The following is a 22,542-nucleotide window of genomic DNA, read 5'->3' as shown; positions in this document are numbered from 1 at the left end:
CTCCCACCAGGGTCTGTTGTAACCCAGTGTGAAATTCAGCTCCTTGCAGTTCAGCTTTTGATCACTCAGCTGCTTTGCCCTGGGAATATGGGGCAAATAAAGGAGATAGCAACCAGACTAGAGGGAGAGTTTTTATTCCTAAGGGATGACTTGTTTTACAACAGCAGACAACTTAAAGAAACAAAAACCTCTGTTCTGCTGCTCCAGGTTGGTTCCACTGGGAACAAGTGTGGCCAGGAGCTCATGAACAGTAATTAGGGGTTGTTTCCACAAGGGGGGCTGGAGTAAGTTAGATGTCAAGGGCAATAAAACTCATTAGACCTAATTGACCAGTTAAAGTGAGTTGTTCTGCTTTCTGCACAGAAACCAGTGCTCTCTTCTCAATGTGTGGGTGAGTCTGTCAGTGATATAACAGCTAGGCAGGACTGCCACTGTGGTCTATTTCATCACCTGTGACCCCATCTTCCAAAGACAATAGTCCAATCTAGCATAGAGTGTCCCGGACTGCTCCGTCAGTGACAGTGAGAGGTTTATCTTGTCTCTTGTTCCGCCAGAATGTAACAAATAGTGACCCCTTAATGGAGGAAACTTTAGCTTTTGTGGGTAATTATACCACTTGACAATGTTACAGGTGTTGGGGGGGGGGGACCCCTAGTGATCCCACAGTCTCACATAGACAATGGCCAGTCTACACAAACCTCCAGTCAACACAGCCCTGACCCCTGTTATGTCACCCAGGTCTACACTGTGAGACAATGATTATTTAGGAAAATTGTAAGGAATGCATTCCAAAGCAGTCAATGGAAGTATGGAATTAAAATAGTCAAGTCTTGATAAATAGAGTATATTATCTATTTATTATATCTTTACATTGTAACAAAAACAAATTTCAAGTCCATTATGAGCACACACAGCATATTAAAGATGGGTCTCTGCACTGTAAAGGAATCTCAGTTCACTTATAAAAACTTTAGCTAATAAACCTGAAATGTCATTTCTTTTACTGCTTGTTCTTTAAGGTACTAACTCATTGACATTATGTAGATTAAAATAAGACATGTTCACAAAGAAAAAGCATTTATCACAAATGTATCATGCCAAATAAACTCTAGTAATCAAGAGCAATTAAGAAAAGGAAACAAAACCATCTTTTGAGGATGCCAGATAGAAATGTAAACACACACTCACACGTGGGGCCAATCTTACCAGAAATCAATTAACCCACCAATGATCTTGGACTGATGTCTGAAAACCAGAGCAAACAGTACAATATTAAGGTACTAAAGCTATTAGTAGAACAGATCTAGCTTCTCAACATAATACTTATGTCTGAACTTCATTGAATAGTGACACTTCAATCTTTCATATTCAATATTTTTCACAAAATCAACAGCTGAGAACAGACCGCCATATACCTTTATCCAGTGGTTTTCAGAGCAGAGACATCCGTGTGGGCAAGAGTTCTTTCCCTGAGGTCCACTGCACGTCAGCTAGCCACGTTCTGGCTGGGTCGTGTGTACTCCTGGGAACGTCGCCTGTAATGAATATTGGGGACTTTGTACAAATGAATAATGTGAGCATATTAATATGATTTGTGTTGAAGCCAAACATAGACAATCACTGTTAAAACTTGAATTCAACCTCCAGTGTCTGCTTTTGAAATGCTGATCATCACCCGTCTTCTGGCTTCTAGATGCACGTGTTAATGGATATTTCTTGTCTTCTTTTTTTTCCCCCCATATTTCTGTATCATTAAGTACTTCTGGGTCATTTCATGTACCTCGTGGCATCTTGGCTGGTGGTGAATGGCAGGCAGCTGCTCTAAAAATAACATGCCTATTAATATGATGTTGAAGACAAAACCAAAACAATACAACTTTGTTTTGCACTTTACAATTTATCACAAGCTTGTCATATTTACAGTCATCGACTGATTTAGGCTGCTGTTCCTGTGAAAAATGTCCTTTGTTTAAGAAAGATTCAATTTAAAATCTTTAGGTTTTAAATATAAACCACTGGCAATATGGTAATCACTTTTACAACTTTTAAGAAGTTGCAAGATCCATATCCCTTCCTTATGAACTTGAACTTTATTGCCATATGTAACCGGTACTGGTACAATGGAATTCTTACTCACAGAAAGTCTCTCGATTGTAAAACAAGTGTAAAAAACAAGACAAAGTGCAAACAGTGCATCAAGACAATGTACAAACAATAGACAATGTGCAAGTAAACATGTAGACAGTTTGAATGTAAACAATACAGACGTGTAAACAATGACTGGAGATGTGCAATAGATAAGAAATCATAAAGAGGTAGATGGTGATGGTGTAGGTGAGGTCCGAGGGGGATGGCTAAATGTGTTCGCCAGTCTCACTGCTTGTGGATAGAAGCTATTGAAGAATCTAGTGGTAAGTGTCCGTATGCTCTTATATCTCTTGCCTGAGGGCAGTGGGGTGAAGAGCTCCTGCCCGGGGTGGTGACTGTCCTCTGTGATGGCCAGAATTCTACCACGGCAGCGGTCCTCATAGAGCTGTTTAATCTCGGTGAGACCGCAGCCGATGATCTTCTGGGCCATATTGACCATTCTCTGCAGTGCCTTTCTTTCTCGCGAAGAGGTGTTGCCATACCACACGGTGATCCCGTTGGTGAGGACGCTCTCGATGGTGCAGCGGTAGAAGTTCACCAACACATGTATTGGCATCCCCCATCGCTTGAGGCACCTCAAGAAATAAAGGCGCTGCTGAGCCTTCTTCATGATAGAGTCAGTGTTCACAGTCCAGGTTAGATCTTTAGAGATGTGAATTCCTAAAAACCTAAAGCTGGTGACTGTTTCCACTTCCATTCCATCAATACTGAGTGGGCTGTGAGTGTATGGCCTGTGTCTCCGAAAGTCCACTATTAGCTCTTTCGTTTTCTTTATGTTCAAGTCCAGGTTATTGCTATGACACCACCTAAGCAGCTGTACAACTTCATCCATGTAAGTGGACTCGTCATCATCACTGATCAGTCCTATTATAGTGGTGTCATCGGCAAACTAAATGATGCGGTTGTTGCTGTGTCTTGCTGTGCAGTCGTGAGTAAATAGGGAGTACAACCTTGGACTCAGACAGCAGCCTTGTGGGGTTCCAGTGCTCAGGGTGAGTGGTGTTGATGTTTTATTGCCTATCCGCACCACCTGTGGTCTCTCGATAAGAAAGTCCAGCAGCCAGTTGCAGACAGAGTTGCACAGACCTAATCCCCTGAGCTTTGTCACCAGTTGACTGGGTATGATGGAATTGAATGCTGAACTGTAGTCCACAAACAGCATTCTCACATACGAGTTCTTAGTGTCCAGGTGTTCCAAGGCTGTATGCAGAGCCAGGGAGACAGCATCATCCACTGATCTGTTGTTCTGGTAGGCGAACTGCAAGGGGTCCAGGGACTCTGTGATGGAGGAGTTGATGTGTGACAACACCAGCTTCTCCAGGCATTTCATCACCACAGATGTTAATGCTACTGGGCGGTAATCATTCAGGCATGTCACTTTTGCCTTTTTGGGGGTTGGAACAATAGTGGTTTTTTTGAAGCAGGTGGGGACCATGGACTGTGACAGGGAGGAGTTAAAGATGTCCGTAAGCACTGTGGTCAGCTGGGCTGCACATGTCCTTAGGACTCGAGGTGGTATCCCATCAGGCCCTGCAGCCTTACGGATTTTCACCCTGCTCAGAGTCTTCTGCACGTCCTGCTCTGAGAGTTTCAGAACAAACTCGCCCTGCACACTTGGGGTCTTCTCAGCATTGCCCATGTTCAGAGCATCAAAGCGGGCATAGAAATGGTTCAGCTTGTCAGGCAGGGATGCCTTGTTCGTGTCAATCTCCTGGCTGCAGCCCTTGTAGCCTGCGATTGACTGTAATCCCTGCCACAGCCTCCGGGTGTCAGCGCACTGCGTTTCAAGCCGCACTCTGTAGCTCTGTTTGGCGCGTTTTATGGCTTCCTCTAATGCATACCGTGATTTCTTGTACAGCTCTTTGTCCCCCGATTTGAACGCGATGGATCTATCTTTTATTTTATTGCGAATGTCGTTGTTGAACCACGGTTTCTGATTGGGAAATGACCTAATTTTCATTTCTGGTACACAAATGTCGGTGCAGTATTTAATATAGCTGGTGACCGCGTCCGTATACTCATTTAAATCTGTGTCGGGAGCTCTGAATGCGTCCCAGTCTGTACTATCAAAGCAGTCTATTAACTTGCTTTCCGCCTCCTCAGACCAACAACGCACTGACCTGTTCGCAATGGGGGAGGTCTTCAGCTTCTGTTTGTACTCAGGAAGCAACAGGAGAGCGATGTGGTCCGACTTACCGAAACTCGGTTTGGGAAGCGCTTTGTATGCTCCTTTTATTGTTGTGTAGCAGTGATCCAAAATATTGTCTCCTCTTGTCGGTACTGTGACATGCTGAATGTATTTTTGCAGTACTTTCCTCAGAGTGCAGTGGTTGAAGTCGCCAACTACAATTGAGACGGCTTCTGGGTGGGAGTTTTCGTGCTTGTTGATAATGTCGTGGAGTTCGCTATGTGCTGCTTCCACGCAGGCTTGAGGTTGAATGTAAACGGTTGTGATGATAGTGGCGGAAAACTCCCTCGGCAAATAAAAGGGTCGACATTTTATGGTCAGGTGTTCTAGATTCGGCGAGCAGGATTTAGAGATTACCTTCACGTCGGTGCACCACTTGCTGTTGACCAGGAAGCAGACGCCTCCTCCTTTGTGTTTGCCGGTTGCTTGGTGGTTTCTGTCCATGCGGTAAATGGTGAACCCCTTTGGCTGGATGGCGGTGTCCGTGACGCATGCATTCAGCCAGGTTTCCGTGAAGGCATAAACACAGCAGTCCCTCAGGTCCCTTTCCGCATTGATCCGACAATGTAGCTCATCTATCTTTTTGTCCAGTGACTGAACATTAGCTAACAAAATAGACGGCAGCGGTGGTCTGTGCGGACGCCTTCGTGGTCGCGCTAGTACGCCGCCTCGTCTCCCCCGGCGTCTGCCCACCTGTTGTTGTTGTTTGCCGCATCTTTGTCCGATCCAGCAGGTGGGGTCCGGTACGTGAAAAAAGTTGTTTGATGACATTAAGGAGTCTGTCCTCAGGTTTAAAAGCGTTTGTCTATCATAAGTAATGACAGACATTGAGCGTCCAACACAAAACAAGAGTATTAACGTATAAATAAACATTAAAACAGACACACAACGAGAGAGGTTTCTGTAAACCGTCGCCATCTTTCCATCTTTTCTTATATCCTTGCTGATGAGAATGAGAAATGCTATTTTCAAGACATTAACACGAATATAATTTTTACATTAATTCCAAGATACAAGAAAATGAATATCTTCAAAATATGCACTTTAATATACTTACTTAGTTTCTTTTTTGGAAATGGTCAGTGAACCAACCACTCCAGAGCTTGTCCTTCACCTTGAAATTATTTCCTGGAAATGCTGTAATCACAGAGGAGCTCTTCTCCCCTCAACAATGTCCCTTTTTGTCACAGACAGAATTATGACAGACTGTTCGTTGATTATAAATGACTTTCTTACAGCCCTTACATTGTCTTTTCTCTTTGATTGATTTATCCATCTTCCGATTTGCCTCCTTATCCGGGAGGCAGGCTCAGTGTTTTTCACGAGCATCAATGCACAGTTTTTGTGCAGGTTCATCTGAAAAGAAAAGACATCTCATGTCTCTCTCTGTCATCTGTGAGCTTCAGCAGTTGTCTTTGTGATGACCTTGCCATTGTAATCACACACCACCTCTCCCTTCTGGAAACACCTGGAAGTCACAAACTTCTACCCCTTCACAGTGTAGTGTGCTCTCACGAGGCACCAGTTCTGTAGGTTTTGGGCATTTACGGGGACAATTATTAATTGTAGCCATAAATTACAAAGTTGATTCTTTTGATGGCTTTAGAATCCAACCATGCGATATAACTCAAACAACGCACACACACAGGTACTAATACACGAGCATACATTTATTAATACATAGAATATGCATGTAAACCTAACAGATCTTATCGAGAGGGTTATCAGAATACAAAAGGTATATATTCAGTCAGTTACGAAGAGTTACATATATCAAGAGGACATACGTTCAGTATATCATTCATTGAGACCGTTTCGTAAATGAACTTGGTTATAACTTCTACATTAGATACTCAAAACAAGTACATAACTCTTAGGAATTAAATTGATATCAACTGGTTGGGATAACAATTGAATTCTCGAGCAGTAATGCATTGAAGTTGAATACTCATCCAATCTCTGGGGATTCAGATCTCCTGCGGGCTCTCTGGCTCCGTGCCAGGCTGTGCTGTGCTGCAGATGCTCACTGACCGGCTAGTTAGTGTTGGCTTTAACTAGCAAAGTTTGTGCACAGGAGAAAAGATGACTGTGGGTCCCAGCAAGTCAGGAAGAGGACCGGTTCATTCCTGATGAAGCGCTAGTTCTGAATAGTGATTCAGCTGTCCACAGTTCCGATCTGTTCACAAGGCTTGCTGCTGGTGCTTACCTCAGGTGGATCCTCTGCTTACTCTCTGGCAACCTCCGCTCTAGACTCTTAGAACAAAGGAAAGTTCTGGCACTCGGACACACTGGCCGTTCCGTGGTTGTCCGGGCTGAGTCTCAGGATGGTCAGGAGGCGCACTGCGAGAATGTCCTGCCCTTGGGAGCCTTTTGCTCCTGGGCCGTCCTGCCCTGGAATTCTCCTTTGAATTCCCTTTAGAAAAGTCCAGGAAATAGTCTCTCAGGCCCTCTGTGTTGCCTGTTTTTACCTGGAGGAACTTCAGCTCGTTCATTGGCTGAAAGTTCCATGGGCATCAGAGTCCCACGTGGGTTACTCGGCCCTACCAGTCCCTGATTGGTTGATCAAGGTGAGATGTGAGTCACTTACTCCTGACACTTAGGAATGCAGTCCAGATGTCCATCTGGCACACCCTAGACAGATAGGCGCCAATGGATGACCATTGATCATGATAGCTAGGCTTAGCTAAGTACATCCCCATTTGGGAGCTGTCCCTTATCAAAAGAAAACATCTTTAAATCAGCCTGCATGAATAGTTTCTCTGTGGCTGCACCACAGAGATGAACAGAGAGATGGGGCCTCATTAGAAAAAGCACAGCAACACTTAATTCTGTCTTATTAACAACCATTGCCGCTACAAGTGAAAGGCTGAAGTGAAATAGAGCGGGGACGAAGGCAGTGAAGAGAGAGAACGTGGGAAGAAGAGAAAAACGCAAGGGAAATAAAGCAGCGTCGTAAAAGAGGTGACGGAACTGTCCTCTCTATAAGAAGGGTTCCAGCGAGCCTTGCACTCGCTTACGGCCACACCCCCTTGAGCACGCCTGATCTCGTCTGATCTCGGAAGCTAAACAGGGACGGGCCTGGTTAGTACTTGGATGGGAGACCGCCTGGGAATACCAGGTGCTGTAAGCTTTTAAGCGCAGGAGGCGCCCTATCCCTGCTCGCTCGCTCATTCCCCTGTTCACACGTGCAGTGCGGCTTGTCCGTCTGTTTATTTGTCAGCTTTGGCGAGACACGGGTGCTTGTGTATTAGCGTGAGCGTTTTTTATTCTGATCGTGAACAGTTTTACAAGTCCGCAAAGGATCGAGGAAAGGTTTATCGCCAGCTGAAAAGAGACACAGCGCTTCGGCTGTGGAGACTTGTTCGGCTGGCGTTCGGGGAGTCCCGTTTTTCAGAATTGTATTGAGATCGTTTTCCACAGAGCTCAGATGTCAAAGCACAGCAGCAGCTCTCCACAGCGATCCTCTATAGCGCCCTTTCTCCCGCAGCTCCGTCCTCATTGGAAGGAAGCAAGAGTGAAAGGCTGAAGTGAAATAGAGCAGGGACGAAGGCAGTGAAGAGAGAGAACGTGGGAAGAAGAGAAAAACGCAAGGGAAATAAAGCAGCGTCGTAAAAGAGGTCACGGAGCTGTCCTCTCTATAAGAAGGGTGCCAGCGAGCCTTGCACTCGCTTACGGCCACACCCCCTTGAGCACGCCTGATCTCGTCTGATCTTGGAAGCTAAACAGGGATGGGCCTGGTTAGTACTTGGATTGGAGAGGGCCTGGGAATACCAGGTGCTGTAAGCTTTTAAGCGCAGGAGGCGCCCTATCCCCGCTCGCTCGCTCATTCCCCTGTTCACACGTGCAGTGCGGCTTGTCCATCTGTTTATTTGTCAGCTTTGGCGAGACACGGGTGCTTGTGTATTAGCGTGAGCGTTTTTTATTCTGATCGTGAACAGTTTTACAAGTCCGCAAAGGATCGAGGAAAGGTTTATCGCCAGCTGAAAAGAGACACAGCGCTTCGGCTGTGGAGACTTGTTCGGCTGGCGTTCGGGGAGTCGCGTTTTTCAGAATTGTATTGAGATCGTTTTCCATAGAGCTCAGATGTCAAAGCACAGCAGCAGCTCTCCACAGCGATGCTCTATAGCGCCCTTTCTCCCGCAGCTCCGTCCTCATTGGAAGGAAGCAAGAGTGAAAGGCTGAAGTAAAATAGAGCGGGGACGAAGGCAGTGAAGAGAGAGAACGTGGGAAGAAGAGAAAAACGCAAGGGAAATAAAGCAGCGTCGTAAAAGAGGTGACGGAGCTGTCCTCTCTATAAGAAGGGTGCCAGCGAGCTTTGCACTCGCTTACGGCCACACCCCCTTGAGCACGCCTGATCTCGTCTGATCTCGGAAGCTAAACAGGGATGGGCCTGGTTAGTACTTGGATGGGAGACCGCCTGGGAATACCAGGTGCTGTAAGCTTTTAAGCGCAGGAGGCGCCCTATCCCCGCTCGCTCGCTCATTCCCCTGTTCACACGTGCAGTGCGGCTTGTCCGTCTGTTTATTTGTCAGCTTTGGCGAGACACGGGTGCTTGTGTATTAGCGTGAGCGTTTTTTATTCTGATCGTGAACAGTTTTACAAGTCCGCAAAGGATCGAGGAAAGGTTTATCGCCAGCTGAAAAGAGACACAGCGCTTCGGCTGTGGAGACTTGTTCGGCTGGCGTTCGGGGAGTCGCGTTTTTCAGAATTGTATTGAGATCGTTTTCCACAGAGCTCAGATGTCAAAGCACAGCAGCAGCTCTCCACAGCGATCCTCTATAGCGCCCTTTCTCCCGCAGCTCCGTCCTCATTGGAAGGAAGCAAGAGTGAAAGGCTGAAGTGAAATAGAGCGGGGACGAAGGCAGTGAAGAGAGAGAACGTGGGAAGAAGAGAAAAACGCAAGGGAAATAAAGCAGCGTCGTAAAAGAGGTGACGGAGCTGTCCTCTCTATAAGAAGGGTGCCAGCGAGCCTTGCACTCGCTTACGGCCACACCCCCTTGAGCACGCCTGATCTCGTCTGATCTCGGAAGCTAAACAGGGACGGGCCTGGTTAGTACTTGGATGGGAGACCGCCTGGGAATACCAGGTGCTGTAAGCTTTTAAGCGCAGGAGGCGCCCTATCCCCGCTCGCTCGCTCATTCCCCTGTTCACACGTGCAGTGCGGCTTGTCCGTCTGTTTATTTGTCAGCTTTGGCGAGACACAGGTGCTTGTGTATTAGCGTGAGCGTTTTTTATTCTCATCATGAACCTTATATACTGTATCTCTACATCCCATAACCTTTAACGGCAGGTGCCTGGGTGTGGACATGTTCTGATGTAATATTTAATTTTTAATTTATTAAATAAGTAAACATTTTAGTAAAGTCTGTTATATTGTTAAAATCTATAAGCGTTATAAATATCAATTTTTGCTTGTGCTTATAATTTATCGCTGCTAAATGTGTCTTATTCAATTATTTTAACACTTTTATGACCTATCCACTAAAATATAAAAACCTGCCCTACAACGCTCTTCTCAAAAGATAAAATAAGTTTTACATTTTTTGATTCAATGTAATTTCTTTTCTAGAGAAACACATCATTTGAGGCTTGGGTTGCATGTTAATATTTTTAAGGTTTAAAGACTTTACGTTCACGGTACGTGGAAAATCATTTCAAACTTTTGAAAAGTTGTTGAGAATTTGTCATTGAAATAAGCTTACATATTTTAATTCAAAGTGATTACTTTTCACTCTCGATAAAACACGTGTGATTTTGGGGCGGAGGGATATGGTGGGGCGTTCTAAAACATCACAACCATTTGAAAAATGTCTTGAGCTATGTAGGCATGGTTACAAATGTGGAGTTTATGCTTAAATTAGCCGACTTGCCGGTTTTGAAGTGTGACACCTGAGCTGTCAGGCCCCGATATTGACTGCTGCGAAGATGGCTTCTTTGAGTAGTGAATCATCGGATTCCTCTGCTATGCAAACTGAAGAAGTAGGTTGCTAAAATATTTTTTCTGATAGTGGAATTGTCGTTTCAATCTGCGTTTAGCGTATTTCGTTTTCAACACTTTGTCTTCTTTTTAGCAAAAGCTGACCCAGCACTCAGTGGTGTGTGACAGTGGCTGTCATGTGAACTCATGAAGAGTTGCTACAAATGGTAAATATTAAACCACAGCAAGTTCGAAGCAAACGAAAAACTAACACAAAAGAGGCATTACAATTGTAAATATTTTAGGTAAAAAGCATGCCTATTTATTTTGTTAAGCCTTCCTTTTCTTTTTTCCTTTAATAGAATAACGAAGAGGTCGACGCATCAATCTTCAAACTACCATCAAGCTTGAATGTTTCGTGTCTGTTCATGTGTGTTCGCCAAAATGTGGTTAATGATGATGTTCAACCTAGTTTAGCTAACGATGGCTCTAATGAGCCCGATGCTATGGATCAGATTGTAAAGTCGGTGGTATGTTGCACCTTCAACCATTGTTTAAAGGGGGTTGTGGTTGACGAATGCGCGGCCCGTTTGATTAATCATCCAGGTCAACGGGGTCACACATGCCTAGTTGTCGGGTGCGCGGATGGGTACTGTGGTGTCTCCGGGGGAAAGTTTATGTAAATGAAAGTAGTACTCACACCACACTTTTCTTTCCTGAGTTTCGTGGCTTTTCTTCCTCCAACTATCTTCCAAATACAGTCCGTAATCCGTTCCCTTAATCCTGATCCTATCCGAGTTCCAAAAGTCCGTAATAAAGCCAATCCGCGATGTATCCTTATCCAGTGTCCGTAATCCAAAAACCATAAACCTTTTCTCCTTTCAGTAGTCCGTTATTCTTTAGCCCGATCTTTAACATACACCTCTTTCCTCTCTTTTCCTCCAAACCGCATTCACCTTATCGGCTTCCGCCCTGTTCACTGCCTCCGGGGCACTTATATTTTGGTTCCTGATGCGGCTCAGCTGTGTCTCATTGTTTCTCAGGGTAGACCCTTTCCATGTACCGGTCAGCTGATTCTTTTTGGCAGCCATTTTGCTAAGGTCCATATCTAGTATTTTAAGTAGGTCATTCCGAAAATACCTGTTATGAATGACCCTTCCCCTGGTCATGTTACAGTACAAAGATGTGTTGTTTGCCGCATTAGAAATTTATAAGTGTCTCAGTTTAGCCCGAATTTTATCGGCTGTTCTGTACATCGCCAGTGGCCTGGGTGCCTATACTTTTACAGATGATACTGAGCGGAGTATAAAGCACTTGCTGAGAAAAATAATTGACGACCGCTCGCCATATGAGTATGTACGCTCCTTACTTGTAAAGGTAGATGGAAAAATACTACACGTGACTTTTGGTGCGTTGCAAAACTTATTTTATACTTATTTATACTTATTTTTACAGAAAAGAAAAAAGATCTATGTAAAACCAGGGCTGTGAAATACTCGCAATGTGAATAGAGCTTTCACTCTGTTTTACAGACACAGGTGTGCCATCGTGAGAAGAATGAAAAATTTCGAATGTATATGTAAGAATTCTTACAAAAAGTGCTTTACACTCTTCTTTCTGCAAAGCTTGAAATAAAAATCAATTAACTGAATGCTAATGTCCTTGAATTTGTTAAAGAGATAGATGTGCATGTAAAGAACATGAGTGAAATTACTGCGATTCTGATGTTTTCAGATCAGAAACTGAAGCCTGGCGGATTCAGCGGTGTGTATTCCAAAACTACAACGTATTTTACATAGAACCTGTGGTAACACCGTCCCTCTGATCACTCAGGCTAATTTATTTGCTCTGTTAGGGTCGCCCAGTTCGGTGTTCACGGCTATAGAAATGGCGAGAGAAAGGGCGTTATGAATGCTTTTTCAGATGCTGCTGAGTTTCTGAACAATGTTGGGGCGATAGCTACAACTAATTTTCTGCACCAACATTTAATTGGCGATTGCAAGCAGTAGTCTGTAATGTGTGTGAAAAGTTTAAAAGTGTATACTGGGATGTTTCTGTAATTTAAAACCTACTGATGAAATAAAGTGGTTCACATTTCACATGCTATTTGTCCTGCGAGTTCTTTCTGTGACACTTTACTCAGTCAGTCAGTCAGTCAGTGTGCGTGTGTGCGTGCGTGCGTGCGCTCACATCCCAGAAACTCGCGGCACTCACCAGACTTCCCACACCGCCGATTCCCTAGGGTTATAATAGATTGCATTCAAACCTGCAGCAGACATGATCACCTTCCATCCCTCGTTGCTAATACGCTCTTTCACACACTTATTTATAAATCGAAGGGGATGCGGTGGTGGGCATTTGGACCCTGAGGCCTGGGGCTGCTAGGGGTGGAAGGCGGGACAACAACACTCATTATGACACACCATTGGCTCTCGAGGGGGCGGGACATCCGCCCATAACATTGCACCATTGGCCGATAAGGGGGCAGGACATCTGCCCATGGCGGCCTCCCATTGGCTGAAAAAGGGGGCGTGGTACCTGTCAAAATGTTTGATGAAAGGTGTCGCTTTATTCTACTCCCGGGCCAAAAACAGCCCTCGGATCATCAACTCAATCAGGAACTCCCAGTCTCACAACTGCATTCCCTCGGTGCTTCCCTACCACCCTAACCCAATTTCTATCCCCAGGACCATCATTAACAATGACTACATTTTACAGGACGATCCCTCCATTGGTACTCTTTTTTCCGACCGCCCAATCATCTCTTATCGCTGACCACCACATAAGCTTCTTGTTCACAGCTCCCTCACACTCAGCACCTTCCCCTGCAATAGCACTCGCTGCATCACTGGCAAATACATATCTAACGACATTCGGGGCATCACAGGACAATTCCAGATAACCCTGACAACATCCTGTATCTCATTTACTGTATCTCTTGCAAAAAATGCCCAGCTATCTACATTTGGGAAACCGAAAGGAGACTAGGAGAATGCTTCAGAGAACATATTAGGGCTGGGAAGGTTAAAGATTTCTCCAAGCCCATAGTTTTTCTTTTCACCTCAAATAGCCAGGATCTCTCAATGACTGACTTATTTTAATGTAATCTTCTCTATTCTCTTGCAGGTTTTGACTTCACACCTTTCTTCACCTCTCTCCATTTTGCACTTCCTGTGTGGCCTCTCTGCTGCTCCTGCCTCCTCCCCTCTCCCAGCTTTTGTTCTTCTGTGCTATTTAATCTTTGTAATCTGCCCTGTCTTTCTCACACCTGAAGAAGGCTTCACAGCCGAAACATTGAGTTTTCTCTCTTCTCTTTTCAGTATGGAATAAACCTATTACTTGTTCCTTTGCAGACTACACATGCTGACATAGTTTAGTTCAGGTGGGTAGCTGCTTCAATATACATTTGTAAATGTCAATTTAAAACTGTAAAAATAGTAAGATTGTAACTCCACTTTAAAACGTGGCAAGAAATAGACACATGGGAGGCTACACCCTGGAAAGGTCATCAGTCCATCCCAGGGCAAAGATATAAAAAATAAACATATAGGCAGCACATATCAAGCCTTACAAGAAATCATTAACACCCTCAACACACACCACAGGTCCATTAAACTCAAATACACCAAGCATGGTAGCCTGATAGACTTCCTAGACACCACCACATACAAGGTTTCTTCCTTCAACAACACAGACAAACTGGACATCAAGGTATTTTTCAAAGACACATTCACACGGCTTACTGCACAAGGATAGCTTCCACCCAAAACATACTTTAAAAGGACTGGTAAAATCACAACTCCTACACTTCCACAAAATCTGTACACAACAACAAGACTTTGAGGAAGCCAAATACACACTCTTCCCAGCTTTATGCCAGAGAAGATACACACAAAGGTTCCTCAAAAATGTGGCACAAACATTTCTAAATAGAAAAACTCCAGATGACAGAAAAATACCCCTCAACACATCATATTCTCAACTCAGCATAAAAACCAACCAAAAACCATGATATTAGAAAACACAAACATACTAAGGGAGCACAAAATCATATCTGCACACAGAAAAAAACAAAAACCTTCAGCATTAATTAGTCCAAAGCAAGCTAAAACCTGTACACAACAGATCATATACACCAAGAGCCAAACATTTCATAACAGAAAACAATGATCCAAAACAAAGAAACTAAAGAAATCTTCCAGTTGCAAAGGGCACTCTCAGAAAACATCAATAACGCCATCTACAGCATCCAGTGCAAAAAGTGCGGGGTGACCTATGTGGGGGGAACGGGTAACTCCATCCGAACCCAGCTGACACAACACATGTACATCAGGAACCACGGGACTGGAAAGCAACCCCAACTGGACAGAGATAGAAACAAAGAAAAAGGAAAGGGAGTGGATCAAAAGACTTCTTTACACAAGACCTGAACATCAGAAAAACCGGGAGGGTTTTAGTCGTTGGAAGAGAGTGCTCACCTTGTGCCAGATGGTCCCCTCTCGGATAAAATCTGGGAGAAGGAGCTTTGTTCCCCTCTCCTAACTAGCCAGATCCTACAGGGACTGGAACTCTTCACCATACTAACACGCAACAAACAGACGAATAACTGAAACCAATCAGCTATGGAAACTCGCACAGCTTGCACAGTCCTACTAGGGAGGAAAACAAAAGACCCTGATTGCCTATTGAGATGTTAATGGTCCATGCATAATCCCCACCAGGGAAAGCAGAAACTCATTCACCAACTGAAACTGCACCTACTCATACAGAAACGTACAGAAGGAGCACAGACCATAGGATACAAACTAGCCCCCTACAACTACAACACACTGCCCCTTACAAAACAGGATAAAAACAGGCCAGCATGGACACAGTGTCCCAGAACAATGCCTGAAGAAGACCCAGGCAGAAACATAGCGACACACAGAAAGGCAAGATTGTCTTCCTATGGAGCCACAGATTCTACAGAGGTAAAGCTGCCTAACAGTGGAAACCTAACGATGTCAAAGAAGCTGTAGGCATTTAAATGGTAAGTATGGATCAATCCAGAGTTGACAACGCACGCAACCGTACGGTCACCCTCCACACTGCCTACACAACAAACATGTCAAACAGACAGGATACCTTCCAACAAGGAACCAGGATCATCTACAAAATGATCCAAACAGTCCACCATTTACAAAACACAGCAGTTTTATTGGACGGGAGAACCGAGCACCCGCCAGCCTACGACAGAAGACCGAGGAACATAAAACCTGCCAAGCCACCCAAACTCACATATTTGAAGCTGGTAAGCAATGCCAAAAATTGGCTTCACACCACACTGCAGATCCTCGAAGAGCAAAATCTGTCATACAACTAGAGGATCTTGAGCTTCCCCACTGGGAGGAAGCTTTCACACTTGCTTCCAACTGATCAAAGAAACATTATGGGAGGAAATTGCAGAACACCACCTTTGGACCCTACAGTACACAAGCTATCAATACTGGGTTAGGGAAGGACACTCGGGCAGATCAAATTATCACAGCAGTTTTTAAATTCTACAACGACTTCTACTGGAAAGACTGCGAACAAGACCAAGTAAGAGTTAAGTTGTTTTATAAAGTCATTAACTTAGAGCAAGGTATAATTCTGATAAAAATACAATAAACAATATGGTGAAGCTATTGGAGAGAAAATTAAGGCTCGGTTAAGAAACTGAAACAGTCTTGACTTGTTCCTTTACACAAAAGTTATTTATTTTCAAAAGAGACCGATGAGGATTCCTCTGGTGTGCAAGACCTGCCTGAAGACATTTGACCAGTTTCCTCTTCACCTAAAGAGGGTGTGTATGAAATGAGCCTCAGCAGAGGAGATCAGCAAGTTCCTTCTCCAGGCCAGGAAGGACTTGTTGAATCACCTGAGAAATGGGCAGGTCGGGGATTGCAAGAGAATAGGGCTCATGTGTGGTGAGAATGTGAGACTGGCGGAATCCATGGACTGTTTTATGTGGAATCCTGAAGACACATCAGCAAGGTAAGATATTTATAATTTATAAGGCTTCTTCTGTTTCATTTCTAACCTTTACCTTTATGTAAGGGTATGTTAAAATGATATACCAGTGGTCCAGATGCCCTGAGCAAGAGGCTGCTGTCCAGGAGGAAGAGATGCCAGAGACTGAAGTGGAAGAGGAAGGGGAAGATGTGAGTTCTGGAGAACTTTCTATTTTTTCCAAATGTATCTTTTGTTTTATACTTGTATTCTAGTTTGTCTTAGAAGTAAAAATGTTTAAATGTGTATTTTGTATTCCTACTGTCCCCCCAGTTCTTAAAAGCCATCAGCAGGCTCTCAGGAAGACGGTGACCCAGGCCGGACTGGACAGAACGCACTCCCTGGATGCTCCTCACCTGGCTGGGTTTAAACAGGACCTTACCAAGGATCTTGGAGTGGCAGATTGCTCTCAGGAGGTATTTATTTTTAAAGGCATTTAAAATTGAGCAGTGATATTTCCATAGCACATGTTTTTACTCCTTAGCTTAAAATTCACCCATGTGAAATCTCAGCCATAAACATAGTGACTCTACATTTGTCAGGTAGAAAATGTTTCCAGATTCCTGTTTTTATGGATCCATCTGCATCTTCCTTAAACTTTGTAAAGGGCCTATCCAAAACAACAATTATTGTAACCAAATGAAGACCACTGGACTGTCTCACCAAATCATTGGTAATTATATTAAGAACATAAACCATTTTCCAGGCTACATCCTAAATGATATCAGTGTGAAAGTAGAGGATCCCAGCCTGGCTAACCTCATCATCAACTTCCAAAGTATCCTAAAGGATATTCAGAAGAAGAACAGTAAGAATGTTGCCAAGAGATTACTAAAAATAGGTCATTTTCATTTTAAAACTTCTTTCAGTTGTACTTTTAATCTGAATACAAAAAAAGTTGATGAGTATTAATTTCTCCCACAGATATAGACAGTTGCAGAGTCCAGAACCAAGTACGAAGGATTGCTGGAAGGTGTTGCAAAGTGTTGCAAAGAGAGATGTGTTGCACAGACTGGGCAAGACATCACCTTGCCTGAGCAGCTTCTTGTACTGTATTACCTGCAGGTCTTTCTCCAGCTGAAGCACCTGTAGCACCCAGGGGTGGTAAAGAACATGACAGTAAGAATACTTTCATACAACAAAAGTAAGAAATTACATATATGGGATTTTTACAGTTTGGTGTATTCATTTTTATTTTCTCGCTATTACAGGTTGAGGAATGGGTGCAAAGAAAGTGTTGTTTCAACAAGTGGGCACAAAAATGGTCATAATTCCTATTAAAGAGCACAAAACCTCAAACAACAGCTGGCTTGAGTGAAGAAGAGGAACATGCAAGTTGATGGCTACATTGATATACCCATCCACTCAATTCAGGGTTGTGGTAGAACTGGAACCATCCTGGCAAGCAGTGGATGCAAAGTACTGTATCACCCATAATGTGACACCAGTCCATCACAGGACTCACTCACACCATGGCCAATTTTCATAGAAGCCAATTAAAATCCATGTTAATACCGAACAAAAGACCTCCACCTGCATAGCTCCAATCAAGTACAGTATTTAAGAAAATCTGGAATGTACCTTAATTGCATTTTATTTGTGTTTTATCAGCCGTTTCATCTTTACTTCACTAAACTGCGCTGTACTGCCCAGGTCAGCAGCTGTGAAAGGAGACGGAGAAGATGGACTGGTCAGCCAATGTATCAACAGTGTCTGAAGTGCTTGAGAAGTGGAAGCCCAACACAGGACTGCCACCAAATGGCATGCAAATTAAAAAGTTGATAAAGTATCAAATCTGGGAAGGCCTGAGCATCACTGACGATCCTGTGAAGGGGAAGAAGTTTGTGACTTCCAGGTGTTTCCAGAAGGGAGAGGTGGTGTGTGATTACAACGGCAAGGTCATCACAAAGACAACTGCTGAAGCTCACAGATGACAGAGGGAGACATGAGATGTCTTTTCTTTTCAGATGAACCTGCACAAAAACTGTGCATTGATGCTCGTGAAAAACACTGAGCCTGCCTCCCGGATAAGGAGGCAAATTGGAAGATGGATAAATCCATCAAAGAGAAAAGACAATGTAAGGGCTGTAAGAAAGTCATTTATAATCAACGAACAGCCTGTCATAATTCTGTCTGTGACAAAAAGGGACATTGTTGAGGGGAGAAGAGCTCCTCTGTGATTACAGCATTTCCAGGAAATAATTTCAAGGTTGAAGGACAAGCTCTGGAGTGGTTGGTTCACTGACCATTTCCAAAAAAGAAACTAAGTAAGTATATTAAAGTGCATATTTTGAAGATATTCATTTTCTTGTACCTTGGAACTAATGTAAAAATTATATTCGTGTTAATGTCTTGAAAATAGCATTTCTCATTCTCATCAGCAAGGATATAAGGAAGGGATATGGGACTGCTAAAAAGATACATGATTTTCAGAAGAGTATAGAAGGCAGATAACTATCCCACTCAATTGTTACTGCAAAGAAATGCAACAGTGTAAACAAAAAGGTGAACCATTCTTGAAACTTATTGATAGAATCTGAATAGCACGGCATTCCCAAACCAGGCACTGGAGTTTCCTGCAGCGTTAGATGGGTAGTCTCTTGGTAAGAGAGAGATCGACAGAGTACTGGACTTCATGAACGACACCTTTCCAATTCATCGAGAACAGAGCCCACAAGATCTAGAGTCTAGAGAACAATTTCTTACAATATTAGTGGTAGTTTCTGAATGAGTTAAGGACAACATAGTTGTAGAGCTATCTTGCAACTTCTTAAAAGTTGTAAAAGTGATTACCATATTGCCAGTGGTTTATATTTAAAACCTAAAGATTTTAAATTGAATCTTTCTTAAACAAAGGACATTTTTCACAGGAACAGCAGCCTAAATCAGTTGATGACTGTAAATATGACAAGCTTGTGATAAATTGTAAAGTGCAAAACAAAGATGTATTGTTTTGGTTTTGTCTTCAACATCATATTAATAGGCATGTTATTTTTAGAGCAGCTGCCTGCCATTCACCACCAGCCAAGATGCCACGAGGTACATGAAATGACCCAGAAGTACTTAATGATACAGAGAAGAGCATATGGGGGGAAAAAAAAGAAGACAAGAAATATCCATTAACACGTGCATCTAGAAGCCAGAAGACGGGTGATGATCAGCATTTCAAAAGCAGACACTGGAGGTTGAATTCAAGTTTTAACAGTGATTGTCTCTGTTTGGCTTCAACACAAATCATATTAATATGCTCACGTTATTAATTTGTACAAAGTCCCCAATATTCATTACAGGCGACGTTCCCAGGAGTACACACGATCCAGCCAGAACGTGGCTAGCTGACGTGCAGTGGACCTCAGGGAAAGAACTCTTGCCCACACGGATGTCTCTGCTCTGAAAACCACTGGATAAAGTTATATGGCGGTCTGTTCTCAGCTGTTGATTTTGTGAAAAATATTGAATATGAAAGATTGAAGTGTCACTATTCAATGAAGTTCAGACATAAGTATTATGTTGAGAAGCTAGATCTGTTCTACTAATAGCTTTAGTACCTTAATATTGTACTGTTTGCTCTGGTTTTCAGACATCAGTCCAAGATCATTGGTGTGTTAATTGATTTCTGGTAAGATTGGCCCCACGTTTGAGTGTGTGTTTACATTTCTATCTGGCATACTCAAAAGATGGTTTTGTTTCCTTTTCTTAATTGCTCTTGATTACTAGAGTTTATTTGGCATGATACATTTGTGATAAATGCTTTTTCTTTGTGAATAGTCTTATTTTAATCTACATAATGTCAATGAGTTAGTACCTTAAAGAACAAGCAGTAAAAGAAATGACATTTCAGGTTTATTAGCTAAAGTTACTAAGATTCCTTTACAGTGCAGAGACCCATCTTTAATATGCTGTGTGTGCTCATAATGGACTTGAAATTTGTTTTTGTCACAATGTAAAGGTATAATAAATAGATAATATACTCTATTTATCAAGACTTGACTATTTTAATTCCATACTTCCATTGACTGCTTTGGAATGCATTCCTTACAATTTTCCTAAATAATCATGGTCTCACAGTGTAGACCTGGGTGACATAACAGGGGTCAGGGCTGTATTGACTGGAGGTTTGTGTAGACTGGCCATTGTCTATGTGAGACTGTGGGATCACTAGGGGTCCCCCCCCCAACACCTGTAACATTGTCAAGTGGTATAATTACCTACAAAAGCTAAAGTTTCCTCCATTAAGGGGTCACTATTTGTCAGTCACTATCAGTCCGGGACACTCTATGCTAGATTGGACTGTTGTCTTTGGAAGATGGGGTCACAGCTGATGAAATAGACCACAGTGGCAGTCCTGCCTAGCTGTTATATCACTGACAGACTCACCCACACATTGAGAAGAGAGCACTGGTTTCTGTGCAGAAAGCAGAACAACTCACTTTAACTGGTCAATTAGGTCTAATGAGTTTTATTGCCCTTGACATCTAACTTACTCCAGCCCCCCTTGTGGAAACAACCCCTAATTACTGTTCATGAGCTCCTGGCCACACTTGTTCCCAGTGGAACCAACCTGGAGCAGCAGAACACAGGTTTTCTTTTTCTTTAAGTTGTCTGCTGTTGTAAAACAAGTCATCCCTTGGGAATAAAAACTCTCCCTCTAGTCTGGTTGCTATCTCCTTTATTTGCCCCATATTCCCAGGGCAAAGCAGCTGAGTGATCAAAAGCTGAACTGCAAGGAGCTGAATTTCACACTGGGTTACAACAGACCCTGGTGGGAGAATGGGCAGGAGAGGGCCGGTTGTGCTCCTGAACTAGTCCCCTCCTCTCCTACTCTCGTATTTGCATCACAGTCTATAAACTCCAGCCCTATTGCTTTTCTTCCAGTTCATTTTTTTTAATACAGCTCGTGAATTATGTATACTCTTGTGAAGTATCAAGAAAGCACTCTTATCTTTATTCCCGACGGTCTAGCACAGTAACCACAACTCCAATAACTTTAACTAGAGGAAGGAACCCAGCTTCTGCTCAAAAGGAAAAAAAAAACATTGAAATCATAAATCTCCAGCACTGGCTGGAGACTCTGTGTGTCCGTGCTCAGCGGTTATATAGGACAGGACTCAGCGCGCAGCAGGTGCGGCTCATTGCTCTACGCTCCCCGTGCGGAATGCGCGTCTCCTCCTTCCAGACTCATAACACCGCTGCATACTGTACATCCCTCTTAAATCCCAGAAACACAGAAACTCCGGGGTGTTTCTGTGAGTCAGTACTGGGTTTCTCTGTTCGAGGTTACAAGCAGAAACAAAAAAGCGCTGAAAGCAGGAAGTTATTTCTGCTCGTAGGCATAAACGTGTAAAAATAACTTTTCCGATTACTAAACCCCTAATAAAATCCATCTAAGTCTCCCTTTCGTTCCCAATGCACATAACTGAATATAAACCAGTCAAGTTCAGGTACTTTTCTGATGTACAGTATCTGAATAGTTCTGGCGCGGCTGTTGTAACAAAGATACTTACGAACTTTTTTTTCATACGAGCTCTTGCCGTTTTTAAAATGAATATTTTTTTGAATTCGCTAAATCACACGAAACACCAGCATCACTTATCATAAGCATCTGACCAATTACATTCCTAAATGTTAAACCCATTTAGCATTTATTTTTAACTTGTTTTTTTTTAAATTACACACCTGTTAACTTAGTCCGGATCGCGGTCACCGAGGACCACTCCTGTCTCCCCAGATGACACTTATTATTTTTAAGATAAACGCGAGATAAACAACGTTTGTTTGAAACCGCTCCACAAATTTTCTCACATGCACGTATTCTCAAATATCACCACAACAAAATCATAAAGTTTGTTTCCACAGACATGACACTATTATGCAATAAACCAATAAATTAATGAACTAGCAGAATCCCAATAAAAACACCCGATCACCTGGCCAGCCCAGCATGTCAATATCATACATTTTTTCCAACAAAACCGCAAAAGCAAAAACCAGCATATATATATATCCCATGTTTTTACCTTATTCTGGAGCATGATATATATCCAAAATAACCCAGACTAGTTTATCTCAAGAGCTAGAGACTAGTAAACGTTACTGATTACGTAATAAATGTTTGAAGAGCGAGCGCCAGAAATAAGGCGATTTGATTGGTAAAAACCGCTGTCATTCTTTGTATTTTCAGCCATTCAGAGCCCTTAGGGGGTGAGACTTCCTCTAGAAGCTTCAGGCTGCATTTTTAGCTGTCAATCATTGACTCAGA

The 22,542-nt window shown here is 43.1% G+C and overlaps 3 non-coding genes and 1 pseudogene across 3 annotated transcripts; all 4 read left to right on the top strand.

The window, feature by feature from the left end:
- The first annotated feature begins 7,347 nt into the window (after positions 1-7,347).
- LOC148824336 (5S ribosomal RNA) lies at positions 7,348-7,466 on the top strand. The gene has a single exon (XR_016092802.1). It is a non-coding gene; the product is annotated as a 5S ribosomal RNA (ribosomal RNA).
- A 537-nt stretch (positions 7,467-8,003) lies between these two features.
- LOC148824335 (5S ribosomal RNA) lies at positions 8,004-8,122 on the top strand (annotated as a pseudogene).
- Positions 8,123-8,659: 537 nt separating this feature from the next.
- On the top strand, positions 8,660-8,778 carry LOC148824334 (5S ribosomal RNA). Its single transcript, XR_016093343.1, has one exon. It is a non-coding gene; the product is annotated as a 5S ribosomal RNA (ribosomal RNA).
- Positions 8,779-9,315: 537 nt separating this feature from the next.
- LOC148824333 (5S ribosomal RNA) lies at positions 9,316-9,434 on the top strand. Its single transcript, XR_016092801.1, has one exon. It is a non-coding gene; the product is annotated as a 5S ribosomal RNA (ribosomal RNA).
- The last annotated feature ends 13,108 nt before the right edge of the window (positions 9,435-22,542 follow it).

This window comes from Atractosteus spatula, chromosome 10, assembly GCF_055471065.1.
Source record: "Atractosteus spatula isolate fAtrSpa1 chromosome 10, fAtrSpa1.hap1, whole genome shotgun sequence".
NCBI classification, from domain to species: Eukaryota; Metazoa; Chordata; class Actinopteri; order Semionotiformes; family Lepisosteidae; genus Atractosteus; species Atractosteus spatula.
This window is presented reverse-complemented; position numbering and strand designations above follow the sequence as displayed.